Source organism: Mauremys reevesii, linkage group 2 (assembly GCF_016161935.1).
Source record: "Mauremys reevesii isolate NIE-2019 linkage group 2, ASM1616193v1, whole genome shotgun sequence".
NCBI lineage: Eukaryota > Metazoa > Chordata > Testudines > Geoemydidae > Mauremys > Mauremys reevesii.
In genome coordinates this window covers 11,014,499-11,035,761 of record NC_052624.1, presented here as the reverse complement: position 1 = coordinate 11,035,761, position 21,263 = coordinate 11,014,499, and positions in this window count along the sequence as shown.

The window sequence follows — 21,263 nt, the reverse complement described above, 5'->3', positions numbered from 1 at the left end:
GACTGAGAACAAGATCTATTTCCAGATGGCAAGTTCTCATAAGCGTTGCTACATGGCTCAAACACTCAGTGAGATGCATGGTGGTAAGAGAAACAAGTTGTCTCTTCTGTTTCTGAAGCCAGTCTTATTGGAGGTCCAGTGCATGAAATTGCTTTTTCAGCAAACAGAAACGGATCATTTCTCTTTACTGAAAGAGCATGAAGCATTTGCCTTTTCCCGGTTGAAGCAAATCCTTCACCTGTCACATGTCCGGCTGCGTGTGAATACAGATTTTGTTTTCATGTAGCTCTCTCTTGACAAGGTTGACTGGGAATAGCCAGCCTCAGTTTTGATTCCAAGATTACTTTGAAAGAAAGGTTTATCAATTTTCTGGAAGTGGCAGAAGTAATGAAGAAACTTTCTTCAGCATTGACTGTACTTTACAAAATCAAACACCTTTCTCTGGCTCTTTGTTTGAACCCAATCTCTCAAGTGATTTTCCCAAGATTTGTCATTCGAGCTATGCTTTGCCCAATGTGACCTGTCTAACCTGTAGAAGCAGTGGTGCAATTTAGCGTTAATAGATTGGACTGTAATAACTGGACCAGTCCCGACTGATGTTGCCACTTTCTGGTGCAAAGTATCTGACTACAAGAATCTGCTTGGCAGACACCTATTTAGTGAAATTTCACAGTATGCATGCCTGCCAATAAGTAATACTGTGGCTGAAAGAATCTTTTCTATAATGAATTTACTAAAATACAAGATTCAAAATAAGAGGTTGGCCATTTACTAAATGCCATCTTATATGATCAGAGTTTCCCCTCAACAACCAGAGACTATACTGCAAATCATTTACTCCAACAAAAGAGATGATTGTCCAGTTTGAAACAGACATGAATGATTTTAAGCAATAATAACAACAGCAATGACTGTAGCACAAGTAATTTTACTCCAGCAGAGGACAAATTGGACAATTCTGAGAAGATATGATGAGTGCTCGAACAGGGGAATGCAATCTACTGGGTTTTTTTTACTTCTTTTCTAAACAGCACTACTTTTATACTTTTTTTTCCAGGATGGTTGGTAGCTTTTGTATCTACTTTCAAATACACCAAGTACTTGGTGGAAGCAGACATATTCTTTTGAAATAGCAAAAATTCAGGATTTTTTAACCAAAGTGTTGTTTGGCAATTTTTATGATAACGCTTCTCACATGATTGGCAATAGTGGCCCTGAGGACTCACCCGCTGATAGAGGCAGAGCCAAGAATTGTTTCTGCTGTGAGAGCGGGTCCCAAAACCTGTACCATTATGGATAGAGGTGAGTGCTCTTCCAGCTTTAATTTGCTATAGAAGCCCTACAATAAGGTAAAGTTTGGGCCACTGTGGTGTGTTTTATGAACCTACAGAGGGGGCATTTCTCACCCCTAGAGACTACAGAGCCTATGGAACTTACGTTTAGTATCAGCTAACTGCTTTAAACTGGGATTCTGTCGCTGTTAAAGGGAGAATGGGGAAGCACTCAGTGAGGCGTACCAATACTTTCACCACTTTGGATACAGGTGTATCAAACCTGACCCCTGGAGGATTGAGACAGAGTCTGCAGAAAGTCCTCCAGCTTGTATGTAGAAGACCCAGAGCGGACACAGGGAGTGGCTGACTCTATGGCAATCAGACTGGGAGGAGTTTCCCCCTCCAGAGGCCTTGGCCCTGACTGAAGGGTTTTTGAATTGCTGGTTCCCCGTGGACAGGGGCTATGGCCATTACAGATGGTAACTGGGGAAACAGGCCTCAGGATACCAGATGCTCTTAGGTAGGCTGATTGCAGTTTGGTGGAGTCAGATGGCAGTTGTTACTGTAGGTGAGCAGTCCCTTTTCTTTTGTTTGGAAGCGTGTTCCAGGGCTGCCCAGAGGTACCAGACAGTTGTACACAATAAAATGTTCTGCACCATGTAAGCAATCTCCTTGCACCCAATTTCTCTAACTCTGGTTCCAGTCACCAAACCCAGAGTTTCCCTTGATCGGAGAAACAGAGGTGAGTGCTGTTCAAGCTTAAGTTACTAGGGAAGCCCTCTCTTAAGATAATGTTTGCTCCACCACAGTGTTTTATGTAAGGAATGCTAGTAGATTTACTGTCTAATAGCAGTTGTTTAAAAGTTATTCATAGCGTTCCAAACACAATTTACAATGAGCATCCCTCACCATCTAGTTACACAGAGTCTCTATGTCAGTGGTCCCCAACCTTTTTTGTCTGGCAGGCGCCAGACGACGAGCCATGGACGACCGTGGCGGCGGACGAGCATCCGCCAAAATTCCGCCAACAAGCGGCAACGTCAATAGGTGTCGTTGCTGAAATGTCGTCGACAAGCAGTGTCATCCAGAGGTGTCGCCACTGAAATGCCAACGATTTTCAGTGGATGCTCATCCGCCGGTCAGTACGCGGGCACCCTGGTGCCCACGGGCACCGTGTTGGGTACCCCGGTCTATGTACAAAGGTGAACTTCATCTACAGTGAGTTGCCTTTATTAAAGTAGTTTGAAAAATAAAAGATGTTCAAATATTCCCTGAAAGAAGTGAGCAATAAGAGAGAAATGGGGGTAAGGGGAACTAAACTCACTCAAGTTTTCATTGGGAAAAATATGCCTGTTTGGAAATTCTCCTAACTGAAAACTGCCAGTCATTAAGAACAACCACAGGAGTTTGTGTTGTTTAAATCTAGCAAGAAAAGTAAAAAGTTAATAATGTACAATAGCAGAAACCATTAATACAACCTACTTTGTGACAGCACTGAATGAAAAATGTTGTTTCATTCTGTGCAAGGCAACATTATATTTATTTTTGAGTGGCTAAAGTGAAGTAGTATAAAATGAAAACTTCTAATGTACTCCTTTTTCTATGATTGCTTATTTAAGCCATATGCGGTAATAGCCCAAGAGAACTATCGCTGTGTCTGGTCAAACCATATTGTTGATATAGCTTTTTATATAGAAAATCTTACAAACTAGCTATGTTACATAAAATAATATTTAGCTTTATTGCTGCAGAATTCACTGATGCAAGATATCATGAACACCAAGACTTTAGAAAGATTGAAGGAAATGATCAGGTATCCTAGATATGATTTTTTAAAGGGATATATAAGTCCTCCTGCATCAGGGCACAAGCTATCAACCGATGGGGTTTGGAACTCGGGAAGTAACATTCCCTAAAGCAGGGGTGGGTAAACTTTTTGGCTTGAGGGTTGCGGTTTCTCAAATTGTATGGAGGGCCGGTCAGGGGAAGCTCATTCATTCATGCCCGTCACCCCAACCGGGGTATGGGCCGCCAACCACAGATCTCCAGAGTCTTCTATCCTGGGCCATTCGCTCTAGCTGGTTCCAGGTATAGCCCATTTTTTTGCTATCAACCTGAAGGTCGCGTCGCCAGGTATTTCTTGGGCGGCCTCTTTTCCGCTTGCCTTGGGGGTTCCACCGCAGTGCCTGTCTGGTGATGTTGGTTGGCTGCTTGCGTAGTGTATGTCCTATCCAGCCCCACCTTCTCCTTCTAATTTCTTCCTCTGCTGGGAGTTGACGGGTCCTCTCCAAGAGGTGGATGTTACTGATGGTGTCTTGCCAGCGGATCTGGAGAATCCTTCTGAGGCAGCTATTAATGCTCGCTAATGCCTAGTAGGGTCAGGTTGTTGCTCCTCATCTCTGCTGCAACCTGCGCCATCTTTCCTGACTCGTACATGGTCCTCACGTTCCATGTGCCGATGGTAATCCTCCTGGTTGTAAGAAGGGTGATCGGCTTAGTGGCTTCCTCGCGGCTTTCACCACCCAGCGTCATGCATCTTCGAGTTGAAGACCCTTCTTTTTCCAGGCTAAAAGTCTCTGTTAACTCTATTGTTGGCGTTTCTGTAGCAAGCTGATTTTTACGGGGTGGAGTTGCTAGCCCCACGCCCAACCCTCCTCCTTTACCCTGACTTGGGACAGGCAGATGGCCCCAAAGGACCTCTCTGGTGGAGTTAGGGGAAGCTGGGCCTCCCTAAAAAGCTAAGCGTACCATGGCCCCTGTCCCCTCTAACACCCCCCCTGCTTCTCGCCCTCTGATGGACCCCCCCAGGACTCCTGCCCCATCCAACCCCCACTTTCCCTGACAGACCCACCGGGACCCTTGCCCCATCCCCCCCCGCTCTCTGACCCCTGACTGCCCCTGGCTCCCTCACCCCTAACTACCCCCTGCTGCCCCATTCCAAACCCCCTCTCCTTCTTGACTGCCCCCCCCGGAACCCCTGCCCCATCCAACCACCCCTTTTCCCTGACTGCCCCGGACACGCTTCCCCCTAACTGCCCCCCACCCCAACTGCCCCCACCATCCCATCCAACCCTCTCCTTACTGACTGCCCCCAGGGACCCCTGCCCCATGCAACCACCCCTTCTCCCTGTCCCCTGACTGCCCCGGTACCCCCACCCCTGACTGCCCCCTGCTGCCTCATCCAAGCCCCCCATTTCTGACTGCCCCCGGGGACCCCTGCCCCATTCACCTCCCCTTCTCCCTGACCGTCCCCAGAACCCCGCCCCTGACTGCCCCCACCGCCCCATCCAATCCCCTCTCCTTCCTGACTGCCCCCGGGTCCTCTGCCCCCATTCAACCCCCCTGATCCCCGCCCTCTGACCGCCCTGACCCCTATTCATACCCCCAGCCTCTGACCACCCCCTGACCACCCCTGCCCTTTATCCAACCCCCCCTGCTCCCTGCCCCCTTACTGCGCTACCTGGAGCACCAGTGGCTGGCGGTGCGGCTGCGCCAGGACAGGCAGCCACGCCGCCCGGATGGAGCCAGCCACGCAGCACAGAGCACCGGGTCAGGCTGAGCTCTGCAGCTGCGCTCCTCCAGGAGCTCGCAGCCCCGCCACCCAGAGCGGGAAGGGGGGACAGCAGGGGAGGGGCTGGGGGCTAGCCTCCCGGGCCAGGACCACAGGGGCCGGGCAGGAGGGTCCCGCAGGCTGCTGTAGTTTGCCCACCTCTGCTCTAAAGACTGGTTGTAAGGGTCTACTGTGGGATTTCTCGTACCTCCTTCTGAACTACTGGACATAGGTCACTAAGTCAGGATACTGGACTAGATGCAGGAACTGGTCTGTTCAGTTAACTACCCCAGCAGCCTTCCTGCCACCTGGAGTCCACAACCCAACATCAGTCCCTTTCCTTTGCTCACACAGCTCAACATTGCTCTGGTAACCTGCCTTCCGAGGCTGCATCCCTCCTCCCAGTAGCTCTCCAGGGACCCAAATCCTGAGATGTCCCAGGCACCTCAGCACCTAGTAATTTTTTCTTGTAACATGGGCCATCTGTGCAACCACATGTGATCCAACTGAAAACATGAGAATGGCCTTTGGAGAAAGAGTTGCATGAAGGGTAACTGCACTTTATATGAATAATACGAAGCAGCTGTCACATTGCTTTAGAGTGGGGCATAACCTCCATTAGTCCTCACCTAGCTGCACTTTTACAGAGGTGCTATGACATGTGCCTTCCCATTTTATCTCCACGCCTCCACTCCATTCACCCCCACTTGCTATTTGCATAATACTGCTGTTGCTGGTGAATTGAGCGATACGAGTGCCCAGGTTAATGGAACTGCTCTTTGAAGTAGGCAGGCATTCTCTGGTGTCAAGGGAGCAATGAGAGATAAGAAGTGGTCTGCAGTAACTGCTTATCCCACTGCTCACATCTGAAAACACTGGGAATTACAGAAGTGATGACTGGGTGTTGTAGCACAGAAAATTGAGACAATGCAAGAGGGAGCTGCTTCCACAGGCATCTGATGAGCTCCCTGCCTCCTACTCGTCTGATCCTTTCAATGCTCACTATAAAACACTCCAACAGACGACAATGCATTTCTATCTCTTTCTATTACATTGTCCACAATCACCTACAATGGCTTTGAGGCCAACATATCAAATTATATCTATTTAGCCAGCAACTGAGCAATGTGGGCTGCAGGCAGATAAAAGACTATCAAGGCATGTATTGTTTGGATATTCTCCTTTATATATATGTAATTGCTTCCCATGACCTCCAACACCATCCATATTCCAATGGAATCATGAAACTGTTGACCAGGAGCGGGGGGCAGTGGAGAACTTACGGAGTGTGGGAGAGAGGCTTCAGAAAAGTTGGACCTAGACTATGGGACTCTGACTGGTGACCGTGTCACTTTCAGAACTAAATGCAAACTTCATCTTCTACTGAGTTTTCCTTTAGAAAACCTCTCACGTACATGCATGTACACCATCAAGCTACAAGCTAGGAAGAAAAATATGTTCAGACAAGCAGTGTGGCCCAGTGAACAGGCTCTTGGCCTTGAAGACCCGGGGTCCATTCCCAGCTCTGCCACAGACCTGCTGTGTCATTTCACCTCTCTGTAGCCCTCTGTTTCCTCTACCGTTCTTTGTCTCACCTATCTACATTTCAAGCTTTTTAGAATAGGGGTGGCCTCTTATTACATGTTTACATAATACCGATTACAATGAGGCTCTGATCTCACTTGAGACCACAAGACACTACCATGATTCAAACAGTACATATTTCTATTTTCAAATTCTTGGATGGCATTCAGGAACTGCAGTGATAGGGGCCATAAATATCCAGATACAGGGAAAATGTCCTTTTACTATGAATTAAATTCCCATCACACCTAGCTGTCATGTTTGATAGGCATAAAAATGCTTGATCTAAATATCGCAGTGAAGAACAAAGATTATGAACTGTCATCTGGCAGAGGCTTCTCCTTCCCCTCACCAACAGAAGGGAGTATTTACTTTTGCTCTGATACGTCTTTCCTGTGTTGCTCTGATGTGCTGTATTTAAGAGAGCTGATTAATTGATATTTAGAACAAACTCTCTCCAGACTAAAAGCTTCATGTCTTAACTGCTTGTTTGTATGCAAATAGGGTACATGTTGGCTCTTTTGCCTTTTTGAAAAATAAGATGTTTTAAACCATCATAACTACGACTTCTGTTTGCTTAAATATCAATTGTGACATATTTTAGTCACAGCCAACCAGTTTTCCAGTGTATCATGCTTATGAGGCCAGATTTTTGTTTTCTTTTTTTTAAAATGTCCCATTTTTGCCTATAATCTGCAAACACATTGCAGGCAAAATTTAGATAATTTATATACATGTCTACATTTACATTTGCAAGGAAAAAGCCAGAAGCTGGATCCACATGGATCCTACCAATTATTCCCTCTAAGTCCACAGCCTAAATAAAGAACACATCCAGTTGCAAATAGCATGCCAAAAGGTGGCTCTGGAATACAGATCATGCTGATTTTTGTGCCCGCTCCTCCAAATTCCACTCTCTACATCAGGGGCGGCTCTAGCAATTTCGCCGCCCCAAGCACGGCGGCACGCTGCGGGGGGGCGCTCTGGCGGTCGCTGGTCCCGCGGCTCCGGTGGACCTCCCGCAGATGTGCCTGCGGAGGGTCCGCTGGTCCCGCGGCTCCGGTGGAGCATCCGCAGGCACGCCTGCGGGAGGTCCACCGAAGCCGTGGGACCAGCGGACCGTCCGCAGGCACGTCTGCAGGAGGTCCACCGGAGCTGCGGGACCAGCGGACCCTCCGCAGGCACGCCTGCGGGAGGTCCACCGGAGCCGCCTGCCGCCCTCCCGGCAACCGGCAGAGCGTCCCCCGCGGCATGCCACCCCAAGCACACGCTTGGCGTGCTGGGGCCTGGAGCCGGCCCTGCTCTAAATAAAGAACCCATCCAACTGTTACTTCTGTGCCAAAGTATTCTGGAATACTGCCTATCTTGGGGCTGCGACACACTAGATCCAGGACATGGATCCTGCCAATTTTTGTGGCCAAGTTCCTCAAACTGCTTATAGTTTAGTCAGCAATTTTTTCTAAAAAACGAACTGGTAACTCTAATATGAGAGTATCATTTCAATGAAGTCTTAGTGGAAATGATACATTAACATCTCAATGACCATGTGTCAGACCACAAATTAGATTTTACACACACACAAACAGAGGGAGAATATCGATCTCTGTGTCTTTTAATAAGTAATACTTAATATTTCTTATTGTACAGCACCTAGAGTGCGCTAGACAAATTACAAATCACAGGAAGGGCATGGTACAGTCCCTGCAGAGTTACAATCTCAGTATAGACATAACCTTCTGACCTCAGGTTGTAGTTCTGCTGACTGGACGTAGAACTAGGGGTTAAGCCAGTGCCCAATAAAAGATGGCAAGTTCATTACAAAATAATTAAGATCTACTCTGAGGGCATGCTTATTTCTGGGAGGCTTTTAACACAGTGCCTGGTGGCATGTGTGTGATTGGTTTAATCTCCCCGAACATGCAGAGCCGTTCAGTAATGTCTTCAGGGGAAAATGGGTATAGATATGGCCCCATCCACATCTGGGTGTGAGGCAGAAATTCAATCCCCCCAGGCTGCTGTGAAGCAGGAAGAACAAGGTGTTCTGGGTTTGTTTGTTTTTTTAATAAAAAAGAAAAACTGGTCAGTGCTGGGAACATGTAGACGAGACAGGGAGGCATTGCCGCCCAGCACTACTGCCCTGGCAACAGGCCTATAGAAATGTGTTGGCTTCCCCGGATGTACAGAACGGTTTTGTACTGCAAGCAAATTGTTCCTTCTACAGTAGAAGAGGCTTATGAGATTCTGTCATGTCCCAATCAGAAATTTAATATTGATCCCCATGCAAACATGTTCCTGTACTGATGTGTTCCTATGCCCTTTTAGAGGTTGGCCCTGTAAGGGGAATGAAGGATGTGATCACCAATATCTTTGGCAAAAATAAATGTCTAAACTCTGGACATTTAAAAATCACAGAATCAAAACTCAGTCAGCAGAGCAAGTTTTCATAGACGTGGTTACAGGCTGACTGATTTGGAATCCAAAATGGCCCCTTTACACTATATAGAAGTGTGATGGGGTGTACTAGGTGTTTGCTGCCTCCTGCTGGAGGCCTCACAGTATTGATGCACCTGGTGCTAAGGTCCCAGGGTAGGAAAGTTCAGACTTCCAGGAGTTGCCTAGAGAGGCTTCCCATGATCAGCTGCAGGCAGAACCAATCAGAGTTGGTCCTTCAGCACCTAGACAAACTAGCAGCAGGCAGAGGCCAACCAAGGCTCAGTATGACAGATAAAAAGGGCTAGATGCATTTCTAGATGCCAATTCTGGATGAAGCTAAGCCACAGAAAAGAGGTGTTTCCCTGTCCTATCCCATGTAACCTGGGCCAGCAGCTCAGGCCTTAACCCTGATAATATTTGTCTTGGATCTCTATTATGGACTTCAATGCCCAGGGGGCTACTTTGAGTTCAGCATAAACTTGCTTTCCTATAAACCTGAGGTGACCCTACTCCACAGGTGTCAGGCTCAGACAAGCCCTTGACAAGCAGATAAAAAGGGATTTCATCCACAGCCTCAGAGAAACAGGTAGTAGTATTTAGGACTCATGCATGCACAAACCACACCTTCAATAATTTGAAAATGATTGCGGAAACTGGAAAGCCTGCTAAAATGTATCACGGCTTTGTAACAAACTAGTACCAAGTGCAAATCATATACTTGTTAGCACAGTCAAGAGACTTGCGTCCAGGCCAAAGTCATACTCAGAGCCCTAGTGGGGACCCACCAACACTGGCTCTCCACTTTCTGGGGACTATCAGTGAAGCCTCCTATTTCGCGTCCATTGGATTCAGATCTAATTTCCCAAGACCGTGGTTGACAGCTCCATCTGAACATACAAGCTCTTCATTTAAATGCATGAATGCTCCATGATTAGATGACAGAGTCTTGTTCAAAAGATGTGCAGGATGTCCTGCTAAACAGTAGAAAGCATCTACTAGGGCTACTTACCTTTCTAAATGGAGATGTTTTTTCATCTGGTCATGCCATTTTGGTGTTTTGCTGTCCTCTTTCTTGATCCTGCATAGTCTAGAATACTTACTGTACCTGAAACGCCAAGCATTGACCATTAATTCATTCAAGGTGTACCTAGCGGCTCTTTCTGCATTTCACCCTAATGCAAATAATTGATCTGTTTTTTCTAACATGTCAATGAAGTTTCTCAAAGGCTTGGACAAATTGTATCCTCAGGTGCACGATCCTGTCCCCCCATGGGACCTGAACTTATCATGGTTTATGGGTCCTCCATCTCAGCCTTTGGCTACATGCTCTCTACTACATAAATCAATGTAGGTAGCAGTTTTGGTAGCCATCACCTCTGCAAGAATGGTAGGAAAGGTGCATGTGCTGATGTCTGGGCATCTCTATACAATCTTCTCTAAGGACAAGGTTTACCTTTGCCCACATCTGAGATTTGTCCCAAAAATGGTATCTCCATTCCATGCCAACCAGCCAATTTACTTACCTTCATTCTTTCCGAAGCCACACTCGAACAGAGAAGGGGGACATTTGCACACCCTGGATGCCAGAAGAGTACTGGCATTCCACCTTGATAGAGCTAAGCAGTTCCATAGATCTTCTCAACTATTTGTGGAGAAAGCGAACAGAATGAAATGACAACCAATCTCTACTCAAAGAATTTCTTCTTTGATAGCCTTATGTATCCACATGTGCTATGATCTGGCTAATATCACCCCGCTGAAAAGGATCACAGATCAATCAAGTTTGCAAGTGGCCTCAACAGCTTTTCTGGCACGTGTTCTGATTCTGGACATTTGTAAAGCAGCTACCTGGTCCTCAACTATAGTTAACTTATTTAAAGGTAGGGTAATATCTGGGATGTTTTTATCTAAATTTCTCTAATTTTTCTCCCCCAAGTTCTGTCTTCAGCCGAGGACAGTTGAGAAGGAACTGAAGGGGTTGGGACGTGCGTGCCCCAAAGAGACTCCAATGATGCAGAGACACAGCAACTATGCTGGAGTGCAGTTCCTACAGGGAGAGCACTCAAATAAGAACTGTTTACTTTCAGCCATGTATCAGAGGGAACATCCTTTTCAGTGATGCTGTGTTTTATCTATTCCCACAGCTGCCACACAAAGCCTGACCACTTCAGCAAAAGCTCCAACCTCAGCAAAGGATGTAGTAGTTGTCTGTGGTTGGTAAAGCTGGTAGCTGGTTCAATCACCTGGTCAGTTTATAGGATAATTCCTAATCTTACTCAAGTTGTCTGTGTAGTTACCAGGGCCCAGATTTTTAAAGGTATTAAGGTGCCTAACTCATTGAAATCACTTGGAGGTAGGTGCCTAAATACATTCAAAAATCTGGGTCCAGGTGACTTGTAAAGTGTCATTTATCACTATCCATCTAACTGGCATACCTACCCTCCTCAGGATTTTTATGCTGAGCTGTAGATTAAAACTGTTCCTTTCAGAAGAAAACAAACAGTTACAAACATATATTTTCTTTAAGAAACAATTATTTTTTCTTACAAAACCATAGTAATGTTATAAAATTAATCGTGAATAGGTCTTAATTCTTTATATCAACATGCAATTACATACTAATGCAATCAAGTTTAAGTGCTCCAATTCCATCAAACAAATAGGAAGCATTTACCCCTTTAGTTTCTCCCTAGGTTTACTACATCTGGTACACAGGATATATTTTTAACTGGTTCCAGGGCTTCAATTTTCAAAATCAGTAAATTGGCCCATCACTAGATTTAACTGAATTAGTTATTTCTGAAAAGGTAACTACATTTCTCATCTATTGATGTTACTCCTCTAAATTATAACACAAGATTTTTTTTTTTTGCCAAAATGTTTTTAAGTGCTATTTAGAATTCAAAATCACAACCACACGATTATCCTAGGAACGGGAAAATAAAGCAATAAGAAATGCTTTCAAGTCAATACAGAGAAAAACCACATAAAACAGCAGTCCATTAAACCATCACTATTTGGAACTGAATTTAAGGACCCAATTAAGAAGGAAAACTGAGAGGGAAGAAATAATTATCCCCTAATTGTCTCAGAAAGTGTTAAATGAATCATCTATTAGAATAAAAGATAGTAGACATTTCCTACTTAACAGTGATGATAGGAACAAAGGAAATACATCATCTTAAAAGGAGTCTCCTTTTTACAATGGCCAAGCATAATTTAAACAGATGCAATGGTAAACTACATTACATTGGTTAAATTGTGTCCTTTGCTGTCCCTGTCAGGTCACTCATGGGTATTACATTTTTGCATCTGCTTCTGGAGATGAAAGATGATTATTTTTCAACATTTATACTGTAGTACACTGGAGGGCAAATTACGGCCCACGGGCTGGATCCAGCCCATCAGGGCTTTCAATCCGGCCTGTGGGATTGGCAGCCCCGTGGGGCAGCAGGGCTAAGGCAGGCTCCCTGCCTGCCCTGGCCCCACGCCACTACCAGAAGCGGCCGGCACCATGTCCCTGCAGCCCCTGGAGGAGGGGCAGGGCAGAGGGATCCTTTCTTCTGGCCCAATCCTCTAATTTGTCTAGGTCTCTGTATCCTATTCCTACCCTCCAGCATATCTACCACTCCTCCCAGTTTAGTGTTATCTGCAAACTTGCTGAAGATGCAATCCACACCATACTCCAGATCTTTAATGAAGATATTGAACAAAACCAGCCCCAGGACCAACCCTTGGGGCACTCCGCTTGATACCGGCTGCCAACTAGCCATGGAGCCATTGATCACTACCCATTGAGCCCAATGATCTATCCAGGTTTCTATCCACCTTATAGTCCATTCATCCAGGATAGGTTCCTGGGTTAGTGTTTATGGAACACTATCCTTGCAACAAAGCCCGATGCCAGCTCTGTCCACATATCCATTCAAGTGACACCATCATAGGTCCTAATCACATCAGACACGCCATCAGGGGCTCGTACACCTGCACATCTACCAACGTGATATATGCCATCATGTGCCAGCAATGCCCCTCTGCCATGTACATTCTATGCATCCGAAGAAGTGAGCTGTAGCTCACAAAAGCTCATGCTTAAATAAATTTGTTAGTCTTTAAGGTGCCACAAGTACTCCTATCTATTTTGTGTGCACAATGGAAATCTTTAAGCAATATAATTTCTTCGTGCAACCATTGTGGCAGTTTGAGGATACTCCTGGTTTTTTTGCGGATACAGACTAACACGGCTGCTACTCTGAAACAAAATAGATATTTACACCAGAGACCACTGCTCCCATCTATCAAGTAAATAACATGCTCTTTAAAACTTTCAGAATTCGTATTTACTTGCAAAACTCCCCCTCAACAACAGCTTTCCAGCTATCATTCGGAACTGTCAAAACTCACACAACCACGCACTTCTAGAAGGAAATATTTTCCTTTTCTGTTTAAAGTGTCTAAAACTGACTATACAAAAACAGTGAGCCTCATCCTTTTAATTTAGAATTGTTTGGAAGCATGAGCAGGCCCAGTGTTGGTTGCTTAGACTGATGACAGCTGGTAAATTTCTGGCTCTCGCTACAGTAAAACCTCAGAGTTACAAATACCAGAGTTAGGAACTGACCGGTCAACCACACACCACATCTGGGACCGGAAATATACAATCAGGCAGCAGTAGAGACCCCAAAGAAAGCAACTACAGTACAGTACTGTGTTAAACAACTACTAAAAAGAGGGGAAAGTTTTAAAAAAAAGATTTGACAAGGTAAGGAAACTGTTTCTGTGCTTGTTTCATTTACATTAAGATGGTTAAAAGCAGCATTTTTCTTCTGCGTTGTAAAGTTTAAAAAATGTATTAAGTCAATGTACATTTATAAACTTTTGAAAGAACAACCATAATGTTTTGTTCAGAGTTACAGACATTTCAGAGGTGTTCGTAAGTCTGAGGTTCTACTGTACTTTCTATATGTACACATCTATGGTTTTATTCTAGTGTGGAAGTAGGGAAAGAATTAACAAGGATTTGAAGGGGATCTTAATGCATGTCAGTCTGTTAGCAAGACTCAGGCTAGTAGTTAGCAAGAGTTAGGCCAGCTGTAACCCTAATGATGCGAGACTTGTAGAAACGAGGATGGTGTGAGGTGAGGGGGAAAGAAACTGTGTGAGACGTTGTTACGACCTTGCAACTGATAACCAAATATGTAGACTGGCGTCTCCTAGAAGTGAGAAAAATAAGATAGCAGGATGGCCTATGTATAAACAAAATGCAGCTGTTGCTCATTATTGTCTGTATTATTGCTTGTTATTGTCTGTAACAAAGGTATAAATGCTTGCTGTAATTGTTTACCTGTTGAGAGACCTGTCCGGGACTGGGGTGACCCTGTGTCCTAGGGCACTCCCTCCCTCTATTGCAATTGCTGGAGAAATAATAAAGTATTTGATTTTGCTGCACCCAAAGAAAACGCGAGAACTGAGTTTTTCTGTGACACTAGTAATGTGCTTCTTCCCACCACCACCATGTTCTGGGCTGCTTTTCATCAAGCTTCCAACTAGTACCGGAGTCAACTGTGGAAGGTCTGACCAGAAGCTATAAAACTAGCCCAAAAGAAAAGGAAAGAATTCAGAATCTGCTGTGACCTGTGCTGCCTGGAGTCCTAAATGCCTACAGTTTGCAATTTGATGTTTGCAGGATTATTTTCATCTAGACAACTATTTGGTTTTAGGTGCTTATATCGTGACAGTATCTGAGCACTTGAAAAACGGAGAACTTTCTGTACAAGCACCACAAATTAAACTTTTTTTTTTTTAAATAAACCTCTTCCAAAGCTTGGTTGCCACTGCCTTTTTCTCACTATCTAATGAAATCCTTATTCATCTGTTCATCACACTTCTTACCCACTGCAACCATCTTCTCTATGATCCTTCCTGACTCCTAGCTTTCTATATCCCAGCAAGTGCAGACTGCTGCTGCCTCTTTCTCACATGTATGACACATCATAGCCTTATCATCCCCATCTTCAGACAACTCCATTAGCTCCCTATTGATTTCAGGGTTAAGCTCAAAATCATCTCCCTCTGGGCTTTCCCCTCCTGCCTACCTTAGTCTGTTTTTCAGCTGTTTGGTAATGACTGCTAGCATTTTCCTTCCTCCTGGAGCTTTCTTAGAAGCCCGGCTTGGTCTCTTGCAGTTCACTTGTGTACAAGCAATGCCATCACTTTATTAAATAGAAATCAGGGTGCTTCGGGCCGGTTTCTCACGTACAAATTGATTTTTGAAGAGTATTAACATTCAGGCATGAGTACAAACCTGCTAGAATGCAACACTTTGCACATGCCAGAAGCTCTTTTATGATTAGGAATTGCCTGTCTTCTTTCTACCATGACCGCTTCACACGTCACTGGGGGTTCGTCCCCTTTTTTTCTTGCTGGTTCTAAGGCATGTAGTGCAAGGTGTGGATTTGTCCCCTCCCATGGCTTGGCTTTCTCTCTCTGGTATGACACATCATCCTCAGTCCAAGGCTCTAAGTTAACTGGCCACTAGCTCTTCTCTGTGGGTTTTCTCATGCTGTTCCAGGCATAGCCTACAGCAGTGTTTCTCAAAGCCGGTCCGCCGCTTGTTCAGGGAAAGCCCCTGGCTGGCCGGGCCGGTTTGTTTACCTGCTACATCTGCAGATTCGGCCGATCGCGGCTCCCTCTGGCCGCGGTTTGCCACTCCAGGCCAATGGGGGCTGCGGGAAGCGGTGCAGGCTGAGGGATGTGCTGGCTGCCCTTGCCGCAGCCCCCATTGGCCTGGAGCGGTGAACCACAGCCAGTAGGAGCAGCAATCAGCTGAACTTGCCGATGCGACAGGTAAACAAACCGGTCCGGCCCGCCAGGGGCTTTCCCTGAACAAGTGGCAGACCGGCTTTGAGAACCACTGGCGTAAAGTGATGTAAATTGAAATTCTGATGAGAACCTTGGCTTGTAGTGCTGTTGTGTTACTGGGGAGGAGACAGGGGAAATCTGTATGAAACAAAATGGATTTCATTAAAACAAGGCTCCACTGGAATTTTTTTTTCAGCATACAGTACCTCTATTCTCTCCCTTTACATGCTTAAGTCTATAACTACAGGACAGTTTTTAGACATTACTGAGTACGGTAAACAGTCGAATGTGATGAAGCAAGATGATACTAACAAACCGGTATCCTGAATTACTGGCAGATACTGACAGCCTTTTCTGATAAAAGCAAAGATTTCCTCATTTCTTTCAGGAATGAAGAGATCTTTGAAAAGTAAGGCAACAGCACTGACTGGATGCTTAATATCTGTGGTATCAAATGGCTTATTAGGTCCAGCCACAAGACTTTTGCCACCTAGAAATGAATTATTAATCTGAATTGGGTTTTTGACGGTAGTTGCAGTGCTTACTTTTCTATGAGAATTTGGGCTTCTGGATTTTTAATCTGCCTTTACTTTGAAAAATGCTTCACAACTGGCCTTAAATAGAACACTTTCAAATGGAAAATAGTGGTTTATTTTTAAGGACAGCAGTTTCTCATCACTCCTTGGCACAATGTCTGACCTGGACAGGGGAAGGGGGTAATGTGCCATTACTGACACTACAGTTTCAGTATTTAGGCCACTATCCAACACCTCTGTTATAATATTTGGCTGTTGTGCAAAGCTAAGGAATTTACATGTTGTACATAAGCCATTTTACCCATTTTAAGAGAACATTTTCCAGGTTTTACAAGCTTATTTGTTCCTTTTCACTGATTTTAATCTAAATTACGGACAACCTGATTACAGGAAAACACTAATTATTTTGTGATAGGAGGTTGCTGAGCGGGGGAAGGTGGGATGGGTGGCTTAACCGACATGCACATGAGAAAGGGGTACCACGGTTGTCTGGGCCACACTGGGGTTATGAGAATGATGTTGGCTCTGTCTGTTCTTATCTTCTGAATTACTCTGTTCAATAGAGGCATTGGTGGGAACGCATACAGGAGAGTTTTGGTCCATGGGAGCATAAAGGCATCTCCCCGTAAGTGTTTCCCCAGGCCTGCTCTGGAGCAGAATGTCGGGCATTTCTTCTTCGAGTGATTGCTCATGTGTATTCCACAGTAGTGTGCATGCTCGCCACGTGCACCAGTGCCGGAAGTTTTCCCCCTAGCAGTACCCGTAGGGGAGCGCCCCTAGCGACTCCTGGAGTGGTGTCTCCATGGCACGGTATAAGGGGCGCTGCGCTCCCCCCCCACCCTCAGTTCCTTCTTGCCACCAGCAGAGGTTCTTCAGAACTGCTTTGCTCCAGCTTTGCTGTAGCTCGTCCCCAGAACTGCTTGTTTGTTCAGTGTTGGTACCTGTAGTTAGTTAGTTATCTAGTTAGTTTAGTTTAGCTAGAGCACCCAGGCCGGAGCATGCCCTGTGCCCTGGGTTTTAAGACGTCTGACACTTGTAGGCAATCTATGCCAGTGAGTGATCCGCACGCAGATTGTTTACGCTGTTTGGGGGAAACCCATCTTAGCAATCACTGCAAGATTTGCAAGTTGTTTAAGCCTCAGACCAAGAGAGAAAGGGACATCAGGCTCCTGGCTATTCTGCTGGAGTCAGCGCTGACCCTGGCTCCAGCGCCTATTCCGAGTTGGCCCTGGGCACCATGGCATTGGTGCACGATGACCCTTCAGTGCCATCGACTAGTTGGCACCTCTCCCCAACCCTGGGGCACACCAAGAAGGCTAGGAAGGGGCCTTCTTCGCCGCGGCAGTGGAGTAAACCCAGGACGGAGGCTAGATCCATGTTGGGCAGTCCTTGATCCCCACCGGCCTCTAGGCCTCTGACTCAAGTCGAGCGGAGTAGCCCAGGCCATTCAGAGCAGGCCTCTGTGAATGTCCGGATGCCCTCCACACCAGAGGCCCTGCAGACATCACGGGATGTTATGTCCATGCCGGTACCAGGAACACTGCCAATGTCAGCCCTGCGCTCCAGTGGCAAGCCGCCGCTGGGATCTCCACAGTCAGCCCCGGCTTGGTACTGGTCTCGGTTGAGGGAACGTTCCCGATGCCATTCACCGCCCAGCGACCGTTCAGGGCAAAGTCCACATGGATCACTCTCGACGATTGTATTTCAAAATCAAAATCTTGGAGAGCTAAACTCCACCGAATATTTTTTTTGTTATTTTCCTTGACGGTATAAAGCCACTTCAGCGCAGCATGGTCAGTTTTCAGGTGGAAACGCTGTCCCCAAACGTATGGGCGTAGCTTTTCCAGAGCATACACAATGGCGTAACATTTCTTTTTGGTGATTGACCCATGGCTTTCCCTCTCAAACATTTTTCTGAGAAACACGACAGGATGGTATTCTTGATCCGGTCCTTCCTGCATTAAAATTGTTCCCACACCACGCTCAGAAGCATCTGTGGTTACTAGGAAAGGTTTGTCAAAGTCTGGGGCCCTTAGCACAGGGTCAGACGTGAGTGTCACTTTAAGCTGGTTAAAGGCCTTTTGACACTCTTCAGTCCACTGAACTGCATTTGTCTGTTTCTTTTTGGTCAGGTCTGTCAGTGGGGTGGCGATTTGGCTGTAGTGTGGTACAAATCGCCTGTAATATCTGGCCAAGCCTAAGAAGGATTGGACCTGTTTCTTTGACTTTGGGACAGGGCACTTTTGGATAGCATCCACTTTGGCCTGTAGGGGATTGACAGTTCCTTGACCCACCTGGTGTCCAAGTTAAGTCACTCTGTTTAGGCCTATTTGACACTTTTTAGCCTTAACAGTTAGTCCTGCCTCCCTTATGCACTCGAAGACTTTCTGGAGATGCTCCGGGTGTTCTGCCCATGAATCAGAATATATGGCCATATCATTAAGATAGGCGACTGCAGATTCTCCCAGTCCCTCTAGGAGACTATCTACAAGTTCCTGGAAGGTGGCAGATGCATTTTGCAGTCTGAAAGGGAGCACATTAAATTCATACACCCCTATATTGGTGTCGAAGGCTGACCTTTCCTTGGCGGATTTATCTAGCGGTGCTTGCCAGTACCCCTTGGTTAAGTCTAAGGTAGAGATGAACTGGGCACGTCCTAGTTTCTCCAATAGCTCATCTGTGCATGGCATTGGATAGTTGTCTGGGTGAGTCACAGCAGTTAGCTTACGGTAGTCCACGCAAAAGCGTATTTCCCCATCTGGTTTGGGAACTAGAACCACTAGAGATGCCCATGCACTTTTAGAGGGGTGGATTAGACCCATCTGTAGCACGTCTCCTGTTCTATAGCAGTTTTGGCTTGAGGAGCCACCCAGTAAGGTTGGGCTCTAATTGGGTGAGCATTACCTGTGTCAATTGAGTGGTATGCCCGTTCGGTCCATCCTGGCATGGCTGAGAACATCGGCGCGAAGCTAGTGCACAGCTCCTTGAACTGCTGTTGCTGCATACGTCCAAGGGTCATTGAGAGATTTACCTCTTCCATGCCACCGTCACTTTTTCCTTCATAGTATACACCTTCAGGCCACTCAGCATCATCTCCTCCCTGGGCTGTAAACTGACAAACCTTTAATTCTCTGGAATAAAAGGGCTTTAGAGAATTAACATGGTACATTTTAGGCTTTAGGCGGGGGATACTATGAGATAGTTAACTGCTCCCAGGCGCTCTTGGACCGTAAATGGCCCTTCCCACGACGCTTCCATCTTATGGGCCTGGAGTGCCTTCAAGACCATGACCTGGTCCCCTACTTTGAAGGAACGCTCTCTGGCATGTTTATCATACTAGGCCTTTTGCTCTTCCTGAGCATCTTTTAGGTTTTCTCTAGCAAGGGCTAAAGGGCTTAGGAGCGTGTTTTGTAGGTTGTTTACAAAGTCTAGAATGTTAGTTCCTGGAGAAGGCATAAACCCCTCCCATTGCTGCTTCACCAACTGTAATGGCCCCTTAACCTTGCGGCCAATACACAAGTTCAAATGGTGAAAACCCTAAACTGGGATGTGGTACAGCCCTGTAGGCAAAAAGCAACTGCTGCAACACTAGGTCCCAATCATTGGAGTGCTCATTTATAAATTTACCCCAAAGTTCCATTAAACTTCTCCACCAGGCGATTTGTTTGATGGTAGTAAGGGGTGGCAACCAAGTGATTCACCCCATGAGCTTCCCAAAGGCTTTTCATGGTCTCTGCCAGGAAATTAGTTCCTGAATCTGTAAGGCTATCGGCGGGCCAACCTAACATGGCAAAAATGTCTGTTAATGCCTGGCACACACTTTTAGCCCTGGTGTTGCTTAGAGCTACTCCTTCCGGCCATCAGGTGGCAAAATCCCAAGTCAGTATGTACTGTTCTCCTCTGAGTGTCTTTTTCAGAAAAGGACCCAGAATATTCACAGCTACTTGCTGAAATGGAACTTCAATTATGGAGAGTGGCTGAAGAGGGGCTTTGACCTGGTCTTGGGGTTTTCCTGCTCTTTGGCACACCTCACAAGACCGGACATAAGTAGAACATCCTTGCCCATTCCCTCTCAGTGGAAGGACTTCCCCAAACAGTCTCTGGTCCTGTTCACCCCAGCATGGCCACTAGGATGATCATGGGCTAAGCTCAAGAGCTTTACCCGGTAATTAGTTGGATCTACTAACTGTCTTTGAGGATGCCAGTCTTCCCGATGCCCACCAGAGTTTCCCTGTATAAAAGTCCTCTTTCTACAACAAACCAGAATTGATTAGAAGAGCTGAGAGGCGGTGGGTTGCTCCATGCCACCGTCCAAGCTCCCTGGAGGCTTTCATCTGTTTCCTGCTCAGCTTGGGACTGTTCCCTTGATGTTCACTGGATTGTGGACTTGGACTTGGTCCCTCTGGAAGTGATGTAGGTGATGGGGATGTTTCCGTTGACTGTGAACTGCTCTCCACTGGTGCACTATGTTGTATGTCAGGCTCCGGCTGAGCCTCTTGTGTAGGTTTATCTGCTGCTGCCAGGGAAGGCTCGGTGGTGCCCTCTGGTGTTGGAGTTGTAGACGGGGTTGCAAGTGCTAGATTCGGTGCTGGCAATGGTTTTGGTTGCTCTGCCAGTTCCGGTTCCAGGACTGGTTCTGGCTGGGTCTCTGCGACTGGATCCATTACTGCTGTCACATGTTGGCATGGGGTCCGGTTTCACCACCTCAGTATGAGTCTCTGGTAACTCAGACAGGGCCCTTGTAGAAAGCTCAGGAACAGGGATGGATGTGAAGGCTTGCTTGGCCTGGCTGCGGGTAACCATTCCTACCTTCTTGGCTAGCTTCACATCAGGGCTTTGGAGCTGTGCTCCACCCCCGCTGCAGCACCAGGCAAAAACCTGCCACGCCACTGCTCCAGAGCTGCTCCGCGCTCAAGCTCTGGGCTCCGCTCCAAAGCCCTACTTCACATGTTTGGCCAAGTCTTCCCCCAGCAGCATGGGAATGGGATAATAATCATAGACTGGGAAAGTCCACATTCCTGACCA